The 13,503-nt window shown below is 45.7% G+C and overlaps 1 long non-coding RNA gene across 3 annotated transcripts in view; it reads right to left on the minus strand.

The window, feature by feature from the left end:
* Positions 1–13,503, minus strand: part of LOC146869885 (uncharacterized) — a 257,736-nt gene that overhangs the window by 53,767 nt on the left and 190,466 nt on the right. Inside the window, exon 2 of one of the 3 annotated variants that reach the window (XR_014968037.1) lies at positions 12,736–12,876. The exons of the other annotated variants lie outside the window; for them this stretch is intronic. This is a non-coding gene — a long non-coding RNA (uncharacterized LOC146869885). The remainder of the gene's footprint in view (positions 1–12,735; positions 12,877–13,503) is intronic. 3 annotated transcript variants of the gene reach the window in all.

The following is a 13,503-nucleotide window of genomic DNA, read 5'->3' on the forward strand; positions in this document are numbered from 1 at the left end:
GTGGGGTTGGTCGTTGTGGTTCGCTGATACTGGGGACACTGGGGGTCATTGGCGTAGTGTCCGGGCTGCTGGCAGCGGAAGCAGGTGATCCTAGCTCGTGGACCTGGTCGTCCTGGGGCTCCGGTGCTGGCTGGAGACTGGGCCGAACCCGCCGCTGGTGGGCTGCTGGGGGGGGCTGGTGGAGGACCCCCCGGCAAAGTCTCTTGGTCGGCCGTGGTTCCCTCCGCCCCTCTGGCGGGGGGGACCCTGACTGTTGCGGCCGTAGTCCCCCACGGGGCCCCGGCTGGCCCGGGTGTTCACCCAACGATCAGCCTCAGCGGCCAGCTTCCGAGGGTCGGTGAGTTTACTGTCTAGGAGATGCTGGCGCAGTTCTATAAAGCAATTGGCCGCTAAATGTTCCCAGGCGATCAGATCGAACAGTTCTTCGAAGGTGGAGACCTTGCTGCCCTTGATCCACCCGTCCAGAGCTCGGCTGTAAAAGTTCACGTATTCGACCCACGTGGTGCCCGGTATCTTTTTGCAATCTCGGAACCGTTGTCGGTACATTTCGGGGGTGAGTCCGTACCGGCCCACGAGGGCTTCCTTCATGTGGCTGTAGGAGTTCATGACCGCGGAGGGCAGATCGAGCAGAGTGTCCCTTCCTTCGCTTAAGAACCGGCCCCATAGGCCAGCCCCCCAATCCTTCTGCGGGACTCGGTGAGAGGTCATGGCGACTTCGTAGGCTTTAAACCACTGCTGGATATCATCGTTCTTATAATACTCCTTGACCACATCCTTGGGGATGTGAACTTTGGTTTCCCCGGCGGGAGCGGGCTGGGGATTCCCGGGCGGCTGTGACTTTTCGTGTCTAGCCCGCCACTCAATTTCCTTCAGGCCGCGTTCATGTTCTAGCTGGAGTTTCTTTTCGTCGTGCTCCCTTTGGAGTCTCTTCTCTTCGAGTTCCCCTTGTAGCCGTAACTGCTCGACGGCTAACTTCTTCTCTGCCAGTTTTATCTCTCCCTCGAGTTTTAGTTTTGCCAGTTCCAGTTCGTGGTTGCGGCTTCTCTCTCGGTCCGCTAGTTCCTCGGAGGACAGGTTCCCCTCTGGTCCGTTGTTTCTCGCCGGGGTGCTTGTTTGTTCATGGGTAGAGTCTCTTTCCGTTTGGGTCGGGGGCGCCCCCGTCTCGACCCAGGCTTTCAGTACTTTCTGGTAGTCTTCCTTTGTGCTCAGTCCGGTGGTAGCGATGCCAAGGTCTTTGCAAAACTGTTTTAGTTCTCTATGCGTGTAATAGTCCAATTAATCTTCTCGGAACGGTGAGCTTATTTCGGTACCTGTGGCACCCAGGGAGGTTTCTCCTTCCATTTCTGTTTGGTAGTGCGTCAGTCGTTTACTGCACGCTCTCCTTCGGTGTCGGCTCGTATCCCGTCGTCTGCCACCAAATGTTGGAAAGGCGCCCGCCGGAAGGGGGTTGGATACTCGTCTTGCCCACCCCTTCGACCCACCTCTCCCAAGTAAGCCGAACCAGGCGCGCACACCCTGATCTGCACTGTGAACAGAGGGACACCACACGTATTCCTTGTAGGACGATAAGTTCTTTTATCGATGATTTCAGGGATCTTTATGACCCAAAAGGCAAATAGGACAGCAGTGGCACAACGTACCACAAATCAGTCGTGGGGAATGGGGGTAGCGGGACAGTCTTTCAAGATAGTGTCTCTGCGAAATACCCTGCGGAAGCTCACAATCCTCGAGCTGGAGGGTGTCGTGTCTCTGGGCGATCTCTTATCGAGTCGTTCTCAAGGGGAGCGCCGCGAGTCTCTCAGCAGGCACAGGTGGTCGGAGTTCAGGAGCCGCGATTCCGTCCGCAGGGCTCAGATGGTTCAATAGCTGGGGGGCCGCGAGTCACTCAGCAGGCCTAGGTGGATCAGTGTTCGGGAGCCGCGACCTCGTCCGCAGGGCTCAGATGGTTCAATAGCAAGAGGCCGCGAGTCACTCAGCAGGCCCAGGTGACTTCAGCGTTCAGGAGCCGCGACAGCGTCAGCAGGCTCAGATGGTTCCAGGACTTCTCTTCCTTGTTCCTCCGGCACCCCTTGTTATACTCCGCTGGTTCTTTGAAGTCCGGAGTGCTCGCAGGGGGGGGACTGGGGTGACGGAGGGGGGTCGGCGGGATTTCCTGCCGCTCACTTCTTTGGTCTTTTCAGGTGGGTCTGGGAGGGACCCCAGACGCTCGGTAGGGGAGGCGCCTGCTCCCCAGGGGCCTGGTGGCCGATTGAGTCCTCCCGGGGAAGGCGACCCGAGGTGTGACTGGGCTGGCGCCTCTGGGTCTGGCTCGAGGGTTCCCGCTCCCTCGGTTGGGCATGCGTGGTAGGGTGTGGAGTCTGTCAGGTCTCTGGCCGGCCCGTGGATCGGGGGTGGCTGGGGCGGCCGGAGTCGGGGATGTCGTGTCTTGAGGGTGGTTGCAGGTTGGCGGGATGATGGAGAGGGCAACGCCGTGAGGCCGGTCTCACATCGGGACACTGTTGGTAGTGATATGCACCCACCCCTCATATCTCTGTCCACTGCTGGTAGTGATATGCACCCACCCCCATATGTCTGGACACTGCTGGTAGTCATATGCACCCACCCCCATATGTCTGGACACTGCTGGTAGTCATATGCACCCACCCCCATATGTCTGGACACTGCTGGTAGTCATATGCACCCACCCCCATATGTCTGGACACTGCTGGTAGTGATATGCACCCACCCCTCAAATCTCTGTCCACTGCTGGGAGTCATATGCACCCTCCCCCATATGTCTGGACACTGCTGGTAGTGATATGCACCCACCCCCATATGTCTGGACACTGCTGGTAGTGATATGCACCCACCCCTCATATCTCTGTCCACAGCTGGGAGTCATATGCACCTACCCCCATATGTCTGGACACTGCTGATAGTGATATGCACCCACCCCTCATATCTCTGTCCACTTCTGGTAGTGATATGCACCCACCCCATATGTCTGGACACTGCTGGTAGTGATATGCACCCACCCCCATATGTCTGGACACTGCTGGTAGTGATATGCACCCACCCCCATATGTCTGGACACTGCTGGTAGTGATATGCACCCACCCCTCATATCTCTGTCCACTGCTGGGAGTCATATGCACCCACCCCCATATGTCTGGACACTGCTGGCAGTGATATGCACCCACCCCTCATATCTCTGTCCACTGCTGGTAGTGATATGCACCCACCCCCATATGTCTGGACACTGCTGGTAGTGATATGCACCCACCCCCATATGTCTGGACACTGCTGGTAGTGATATGCACCCACCCCTCATATCTCTGTCCACTGCTGGTAGTGATATGCACCCACCCCTCATATCTCTGTCCACTGCTGGTAGTGATATGCACCCTCCCCCATATGTCTGGACACTGCTGGTAGTGATATGCACCCACCCCCATATGTCTGGACACTGCTGGTAGTGATATGTACCCACCCCCATATGTCTGGACACTGCTGGTAGTGATATGTACCCACCCCCATATGTCTGGACACTGCTGGTAGTGATATGCACCCACCCCCATATGTCTGGACACTGCTGGTAGTGATATGCACCCACCCCCATATCTCTGTCCACTGCTGGTAGTGATAGGCACCAACCCCTCATATCTCTGTCCACTGCTGGTAGTGATATGCACCCACCCCTCATATCTCTGTCCACGGCTGGTAGTGATATGCACCCACCCCCATAAGTCTGGACACTGCTGGTAGTGATATGCACCCACCCCTCATATCTCTGTCCACTGCTGGTAGTGATATGCACCCACCCCTCCATATCTCTGTCCACTGCTGGTAGTGATATGCACCCTCCCCCATATGTCTGGACACTGCTGGTAGTGATATGCACCCACCCCCATATGTCTGGACACTGCTGGTAGTGATATGTACCCACCCCCATATGTCTGGACACTGCTGGTAGTGATATGCACCCACCCCCATATGTCTGGACACTGCTGGTAGTGATATGCACCCACCCCTCATATCTCTGTCCACTGCTGGGAGTCATGTGCATCCACCCCCATATGTCTGGACACTGCTGGTAGTGATATGCACCCACCCCCATATGTCTGGACACTGCTATAAGTCAGATGCACCCACCCACGCACCCCTTTGGAGCTGTACACTGCTGGCCTGGACCTACACACACACCAATATGATGTTAACATGCTGGGCCAGTCCTCTAAGCCCACATTCATGGTGTGTGTACGCCTCGTATCCAAAATGTACTGATGCCGTAGGGGTACGTGTGGTACGCACTGTACCCACGCATTCATGCGTGGGTACGGTCCGTACCTGAGTTGGAATGGTGCCGTAGGGGTACGTGTGGAACGCACCATACCCACGCATTCATGCGTAGGTACGGTCCGTACCTGAGTTGTAATGGTGCCATAGGGGTATGTGTGGTACGCACCGTACCCGCGCATTCATGCGTGGGTACGGTCCGTACCACTGTTGTAATGATGCCGTAGGGGTACGTGTGGTACACACCGTACCCACGCATTCATGCGTGGGTACGGTCCGTACCTGAGTTGTAATGGTGCCGTAGGGGTACGTGTGGTACGTACCGTACCCACGCATTCATGCGCGGGTACGGTCCGAAATGCGTGGGTACGGTCCGTACCACTGTTGTAATGGTGCCGTAGGGGTACGTGTGGTATGAATCGTACACGTCCTTCCGTTGTTGTGGTACGCAGGGGTTGCTGGACAAGCCCCCCCAAGTGACCAGAGCCTGGTGGTAATGTATGGCCTACATATTATAAGTTTTGGTTTGTGTATGGGGTATGTTTCCTGCCCCTCACCCCCCCTGGCCCCTGGGTGGTGTTCTCACCTTCTGCGGCGTGTGCGTCGGGTGCGGTGCACCAGGTCGTAGGCCAAGAGGACCGGGATGACACGTACAATGGGGTTCATGGTGTGTACGTCGCGTACCGGGGCTCCGTTGCGTAGTGGTTCGCGTCGAACTCTGCTTTTCCGGCTGTGTTTGACTCCCGTAAAAAAAAAGGGCCGTACGGAGTGAAGTAGGGACGATTCGTACATGCTGGGCCGGAAACCGCTGCCTGAATACGTCCGGCCGTCGCATACAAGCTGTTCCGGATCAGAATCGTAGGTATTTTTTCCACATACGGTCTTTTGTACGATTCGTACGGAAATAGGCTTTCTGTACGAATCGTACTTCCTAGGTTGTAGGGACAGTTTACCGGGTGCGAGTCGTACGGAGAAAACGCTCCGTACGACGATTCGTAGGTCCTTTTTACAGGATCGGAATCGACCCCCAAATGTTCTGATTGGACAGTTCGGGGTTATCAGTAGTTTGTTGAAATTTTCCCAGTGTAAACTGGATCTCCATAATGACTTTTCACAAAGTTTTCAAATTGATATTTTCTGTTCCGTTCCCAGGCAGGGGAATAGTAACCATATTTCTTCCCAAGGTAAAAGGGGTCCCACGGATAGGTCTTCTCTTTGTATCCTAGTTGATTCTCATTTGGTCATCCCTTGGCTGGCGGTCAAGTCCTGACTTTCGACCTTTGCAGGGAACACGATGTCAGGAGTTCAGGCTACCTTGTGATTTCAAGAGCCCTCTGGGCATGCGCAGAAGTCATCACGTGCACATGGTAGCATCTGCTTCAGAGAACGCCATCTTGGGTACTGCGGCCTAGTAGGCCCTATTGCCAACTTAAGCAAAAATGTACATAACAGTAATTAAAATATAGAAATGAAGATGCTAATGTTTAAACCCACACTAATCCCAATATATATTAGTATTTTCCTAGCTGTAGCAACATTTAAAGCGGTAATACTTACCATTTTATGACTTTTAAAGCACAAACGATCACAAAGCAATATAAATCATACCATTTTACTATTCACCGCAATCTAAGGTTAGTTTTGCGTACTATAGTTAATTAATTAATTGTTCTGCCATGCAATTAGCAATTTAGTCCCACGTGTATTTATGTTTAACAAGGTGTACAGGTTGATTAATAAATTTTCACTGCAAACATGTTATTGTTAATTAATTTTAGAATGATTACGTAATTAATTGCAAATTAGAGGAGGTATACAAAATGTTGTTTTACCTGCTCCATCAATCCCCCTTTGGTGATTTTAAACATCACCACTATTCACTAATTTCACTAAATTTATCTACGGAAATGGGTTTATTCAGTTCCACTTGCATTTGTTAGTTTTAAATCATAGTGTTATCCATACTAGTCTCTTTTGTTTTCTTGTACATATTTTCTTGCAATTCTTCTAATTCTATTTCTTTTATCTCTCTTTCTCTTATTTCTTTCTCTTTCTTTTTCTTGTTTTCTCTTTTTATCTTCTTTTGTAATTTTCTTCTTTTTATGCACAAACATCCTAATCTTAATATTAATACTAAAATAATCACAAAAGTCACAGGTATCAGTATTCTTCTCACAAAGGAACTACCTAATGTTGTTAATAAATTCTTAATAGTGGAAAAACCCTTACCAAGTTTCTCCCATACACCTTCAACCTCCATTGGAACAAATTCCTCTTGCAATTCAGTTATATTCTTAATATATTTCTTTAGGTTCTGACTTTCATCAGGAATATAAGTACAGCAATGTTGTTCTTTCAGCATTCCTCAGACTCCTCCCTCTTTTGCCAATATAATGTCAAGGGCAAGTCGATTTTGCATTACCATAGCTCTCATGGCAACCATTTTGGTATTTACCATTAAGAACCCTCCAGCTGTGCTTGTTGATAAACGATCCACAACTGTAGACAATTGTCTAATTTTATGTGCATTCAGAGATATTCCAACTGTTGGTATCAGTGCTGCAAAGAAATCCCCAATAATTTCTGACCAACTCTCCCTTCTTCTACGTGCTAGCTGTCTACCTATTTCGTGCAACCCGTTATCTCCTCTTTCCACATGAAATATTTTTGGAAAGACCAGGCCTAAGTAACAAGTCCCGTACCAATGGTCCGGCAACTTATAATAAGCTCTGTTCCCACAGATGTAATATATTCCAGGGAATACTGGATATTTTCCTCCTTTAAATCTCCATCCTCCCATGATTTTGTATAAGTCATGGCACTCACTTGCACCTACAAAATAATTATCATATATAGTATTATCTCTACTTATGCATATCCTCCCTTTCTGGGGCCAATCTAAAGCCATTGCTGGGTTCGTTTCTCCCTTCAAATAATTTTCCTTCCCAACATCCCAAAATGTTGTTTACATCTTTTTCCCAGACACCTTCTTTTGCATTTTAACTCTCATCTCCTCTACCATGCTCAGGAAAGTTTTCTCTTCCTTTCTTAAACTACAAGTAAGGTTATTCTTAAACACTTCTTCTAAAGTTAATTTTCTTGTTTCCAGGAAAATTCACCTAGTGTTTACCAGAAATCACCTTGTTTAGTTCAGGAACTACAGGAATCTGTGAGAAAATATTATTTATATCAGTGTAATAGTATTATAATTTTCCTGTTTTATAAAACATACTAGCTAGGACTCTACAAGTTATCCCATATGTCAAAGGAAGGTGATGATAAGTGACACCTTCTGATACAGATGCAGGTAACTGCATGCATACATAGCAGTCTCTAACCTCCATTGTTTTTACATATTCATACAATAACTTTGAAAAAACATTGTTAGAAAAATCATTTATGGACTTATCTTTGTGAAATTCTGTTGTATCTACCAGTTTTGTGACATGACTGTCGCCAGCCTTTTCATCATTAGTTCCATTTACTGTGTGTCCACCTATACTTTCAAATGTTACTCTAAATGAAATTGTTATTGCTAATATGATCCATACAAGCATTAATAATCCTGTACAACAAAAACACATTTTACACCATCTCCGAAGAAATCCACATGTTGGATTTCTATTTTCATTGTTTGCCATTTTGGTAATGATCAGTGTCTTTTGACCTAGCCTCTTTCTTCAACAATTTACCTTTGTCTAAACCTAAGGCTTTAGTTGCCTACTTGGTTCTTTTCTGGTCATGTGTCTTGTCCGGGTTTTAATTCCTTTCGATTGCTTTTTGTCACTCAATCCATGTATGAATCGTCCTTATCCGTAGGTTCACAGTCCTTGTTCAGAATTTCCTGATCTTCCGTTTCTTCTTTAGTGTCAGGCAAGATAACTCTCAGGATTTTCGAATCTTCTTCTCCTTTGTCCACCTTTTGCACAGTCACTCTTAGACTTTCTTGGCTATCAGCTTCCTCTTGTATATCAGGAAGTGCCACATATGTCCATTCCGGTGACTTGTACTTCGGGTTTGGTTTCTTTATCCTCTTTGCACTTTGCAAGTGCTTCTGATCCGTGTCCTTTTGTTTCTCTTGACTAGACACTTCATTCACTTGTTCAGCGTTATCAGACTTTATTCTTGTTAGTCGGTATCTCAACCTCTTGGTTTTGTTGGGCCAAATATCTTCTTTCAAAGGCCTTTTCAATTTAGATCCTTTCCGTTATTGCTTTGTTTTCCTAGCTCTTTTCCTCAAAATTCTTCCACCTTTATTTTCTACTTCACTTTCTTCTGATTCTGTCTCCGTCTGGATTTCACCTTCTTTGGATTTTAGCCTCAAGATTTCAGGTTCACTGTCTGTATCTATCCCTCCTCGTGTTTCTTCCATGCAATCCTTCTGCTGACTATCTGACCCTTTTTCTACCTGTGTGTGTTGTGTCCCTACACCTCCTCGGGGTTCTTCCGCAATTACTTCAACCTCACTATTTGTATTTAATTCCTCACCTTCTATCTCTATGACTTCGGGGGGAATTTCTCTTGTGCTTGTACTCGGGACTTCTTTTCCAAAGATTACTTGTTCAGTTTTTCCAGTATCATGATTTGTTCTTTCTTGTATTCCCACTGGTTCTGTCTCAGATTCAGAGCTTGTATCAGAAATTTCAAGGCGTCTTCTTAGTGGTATATTTTCTTGTCCAACAATTTGACTTGGACCTTTTTCACCTGCTTCTGGGTTTTGTCTTGTCCTCGTTTCTTCTGATTCTGAACTGGCATCCGATACTTCTCGTTGTTCCTCTTCAGATTGATCTTCCGGATTTGGGACTCGAAGAGTGTGACTGGCATGAATCCAGTTCTTCACCCCTGCACACTTCACAGCAGTTATTGTTGTCAGAATCACTTGTCGTGGTCTTCCCCAGCGTAGAACCAGACAATTTCTTCTTCTGTGCACTTTTGTGCGGACCCAATCTCCAGGACTTAATCATGAGCTGGCTTCTTCTCAAGAGTGGTCGCATCTGGTCCAACCTGATGAAACACAGAATGCACCATATCAGCCAATCCTTTGCAATAATCCAAGACGAAGTCATCAGATATAGGCAGCAGTTTGTTGATAGGAATGAAAACATGTTTCATTGCTCTGCCCATGATAATTTCATGGGGGCTCAGAACAGTTTTTCTATCAGGAATTGATCTAATGTACATCAGAACAAAAGGCAAGAAATCTGACCATTTTAGACCTGTGGCCAAACACATTTTTCCCAATCTGTTCTTTATGGTACCATTCATTTGTTCCACCACTTCAGAAGCCTCTGGTCGGTAGGCACAATGCAGTTTCTGTTGTACATTCAATGCTTCACAAATCAATTTTATAACCTCATTCTGGAAATGTGTCCCTCTATCTGTTTCAATCGTTACTGGGAAACAAAACCAATAAATGAACTCTCTCAATAGGAGTTTTGCTACTGTAACTCCATCGTTCCTTCTGGTTGGGTAAGCCTTAACCCAACGAGAAAACAGAAAGACAATCATCAGTACATATCTTAGCCTGTTGCATGAGGGTATTTCAATGAAATCAAGTTGCATACGAGTGAAAGGACCTCCCTCCCGTCCTATGGTTCCCAAGCACACCACAGTTTTCCTTCCTGGATTAAATTGCTGGCATATGAGACATCTCTGACAAAGGCTCTCAGCTATAAGCCGAAGTTTTGCATTATGCCAGGTCTGTTTAAAAAGTCTAATCATGGCATCCCTGCCTATGTGAGCCTGCCCATGGTACATCCGTGCCATGGTAGAGATCATGCTAACAGGCATTACTGGTCATCCATCTCTGTAAACCCAAACTCTGTCTACTTCTCGTTGTGTACATCCTGATTTCTTTCCACTGTTTCTTCTCCTCTTCCCCTGCCTCTTCCTGTAACTGTCTCACTTCATCCCATGTACTTACAGTGTTAGTAAAAAGCAAGGGACATAAATCCATTTCCTTTTCCCTGTTACGATTTAATGAAGTCTGATTTCGTGCACAGTACTGAGCTAGATCATTGGCAAATTCATTACTTGCTGACACGTAATCGGTTCCTTTTCTGTGTGCGCTACATTTTATAACAGCGATCTGTTTAGGCAGCTGTATCGCCTCAAGTAATTTTCCAACTATTTCTGCATTTCTGATTGGAGTTCCACTCGACGTCAAGAAACCTCTTTGGGACCAAATTTGCCCAAAATAATTCACCACTCCAAACCCATACTGACTGTCAGTAACCACAGTGACTCGTAAATTCTTTCCCAACTTGCATGCTCTTATTAGTGCAAGCAACTTGAGCAGATCATAATCCTCTCAAACAAGATGCTTCCAATACAGTCGCTACAGTGCACACAGCATATGCAGCACTCAAAATCCCTTCTCCAGTTCTTAGGCATGAGCCATCCACAAACATCACATAGTCCCTCTCTTTCAGAGGCATATCTTTTATGTCCGGGCGCGGTTTGGTGCAAAAGTCAAGTACTTCCAAACAATCAAGATCAACATCATCTTTCACTTCTGCATTCACAGCATCAGGCAGTAATGTCGATGGGTTCACATTAGTGCATCTTACAAGACTCAAATTTGTAGCACCCAAAATCACCTTTTCATATATTGAGTTAGACTATGCGTCATGAACTGTGTTTTACTTCTTGTCAAAAGGATTGCCACATCATGGGTACAAACACTCTCACAGGGTATCCCATTACAATTCCTTCACTCTATTCCAGACTTTTACAGGTAGCAGCTATTGCTTTCAAACCTCCAGGCAATGCTACAGCTACTGGATCTAGTACGACTGAAAAATAAGCAATCGGTCGTCTCAATCTTCCATGTCTCTGCACTAATACGGAATGAGCACATCCATCTCTTTCACTGCAATAAAGCTCAAATTCTTTTTTATAATCAGGCATTCCAAGAGCCGGTGCTTCACACATGCTGTCTCTCAATTGTTTAAAAGATTTAATCTCTTCCTTATTCAACTCAAGGGGATCTTTCACATCACTCTTTGTCAGTCGTACTAGTGGTTTTGCAATCAACGAGAAATTGCTGATCCACTGACGACAGTATCCTACCATTCCAAGAAACATTCTGACTTCTCTCTGTGTCACTGGGGTTCTCATTCCTTTGATGATTTTTATTCTGTCCATTGTTACTTTTCTCAAGTCCTTTTCAATCTTATGAACTAAGTATTGTACTTCTTTCTGACAAAACTGCAACTTTGATGGTGATACTTTAAGTTCTCCATCTGCCAAATTATTTAACAGCGCAACTGTGTCAACCACACATGCTTCTCGTGTCTTCGTTGCCACCAATAGGTCATTGATATATTGAACAAGCACTGAACTTTCTGGCATCTTTAAATCTTCCAGTGACTTGTTTAGAATCTGATTAAATATTGAAGGACTCTCTATATACCCTTGAGGGATACAGCACCATGCCAAAATACGCTCGCCAAACCGGAACGCAAAAATTTGTTGGCTATCAGGGTGCAATGGAATAGAAAAGAAAGCATGACACAAGTCAATAACTGTGTACCATTCTGTATCATGTGGAATCTGATATAGAATTACTGAAGGGTTTGGCACAATGGGACAACAAGGAACAACAATTGTATTCACCTTTCTCAAATCCTGTACTATTCTAAATGTCCCATTTGGCTTTTTCAAATCCATGATCGGAGAGTTACATGGACTGCTCATTATCTCTCTCAGAATTCCTTGTTCAATCATTCTGTCTATTACAGGCGTTACTCCTGCAATTATTTCTGGTGTTAATTTATACTGAGGAATATTCGGGTAATTTACTCCTTCTTTTACAGTTATTTTCACTGGATCTACTCTTTTCATTAATCCAACATCCTCTCCTGTGAAATCCCACATTTCTGTTTTCACAGTTTCTTTTAACTCTTGAGGTAATCCTTCTGGATCAAATACAATGAATGCTTTAGTAATTTCTGGTTCTGTGTTTGCCATTGTCATTTTATACAGTACATCATCATCTGGAGTTTCAAAGGCTATACCATCAGGTGTACAAAAGATGGTACATTTCATTTTGCAAAGTAAGTCCCTCCCTAACAAATTTACAGGACTAGTGTCACAAACTACAAAACGATGCATATCAGCAAATTTCCCTATTCTAACCTTTGCCGGATCAGTAAGATAAGCTTTTATCTGTTTATTTGAAACTCTAACTACTTGGATTGTTTCACCTGAGAGAGGAAGATTTTTCACTTCAGCTGATCTAACAATTGAACGAGTAGCACCAGTATCCACTAGAAAAGTAATGTTTACTTCATTCACCTTTCCATCCACAAAGGGTCCCGTCTGGTCTACCTCTAGAGTTGCGCCAAGTACGCACTCCTCTTCCTCCCCTAGGCACCGTCAATAACTCTCTTCTGACTCACTTTCATCGCATTGCAGCCAATACTGCAAAATGGCACTAGCACGCAGTAGCTTTGTTACCTGTTCTTCGTTGTAGAATCCCGTCTCATTACTGTATCTTTGAGGATTTACGTTCTGTGAAAAAGGCGGCTTTGGCACCTGACACTGTTGTGAAACAACCTGCTGCTTTCGCGGTGGTTAGCAACTCGCCTCATTCTGCACCTGTGGATTTAATGATGAATTATCACCATTAGCTTTCGGTGGCAATTTAGACTCGGATTTCCAATGCCCAAATTTTCCGCAATTATGACATGACCATTTCTTTTTAGCTTCGCCTATGCTAATCTGTCCCTTTCCTCTTCCAATATTAGGTTTTGATTTTGCTTGCCCTATTCCATTAGCTTGTTCGATTAACTGGCCTTCTTGTCACTCTGCTACCTTAACCTGTGCCCACATTGCCTTTTCTTTCAACTTACGCTGTTTGGCTTCAATTTCATTACTAAAATATTTTGCATGTCGTAACACTTCGTCTATCTTTTTGTTTTGCCAATCTACTGTATGCTGTTTAATCATTTCACTAACTTCAGGCCTTAAACCATAAACAAATCTGTCCACAAAATGACTCAAATCCTTTTCACTTAATTTCTCATCTCCACTGTATTGTTTAAAAGCCAACAATAACCTTTCGTAATATGCATGCACTGATTCTTTCGTCTTCTGGTGAGTTCTGTCAATCTTTACCCAGTTTCTTTCGGAGGTACTTTATTTTTCAAAAAGGTAATTACCTGATCATATTTTTTGATCACTTCTGGGTCGGGGGCTCCTGTCTTAGGATCCCTAGGATACTCT

Source organism: Triturus cristatus, chromosome 1_1 (assembly GCF_964204655.1).
Source record: "Triturus cristatus chromosome 1_1, aTriCri1.1, whole genome shotgun sequence".
NCBI classification, from domain to species: domain Eukaryota; kingdom Metazoa; phylum Chordata; class Amphibia; order Caudata; family Salamandridae; genus Triturus; species Triturus cristatus.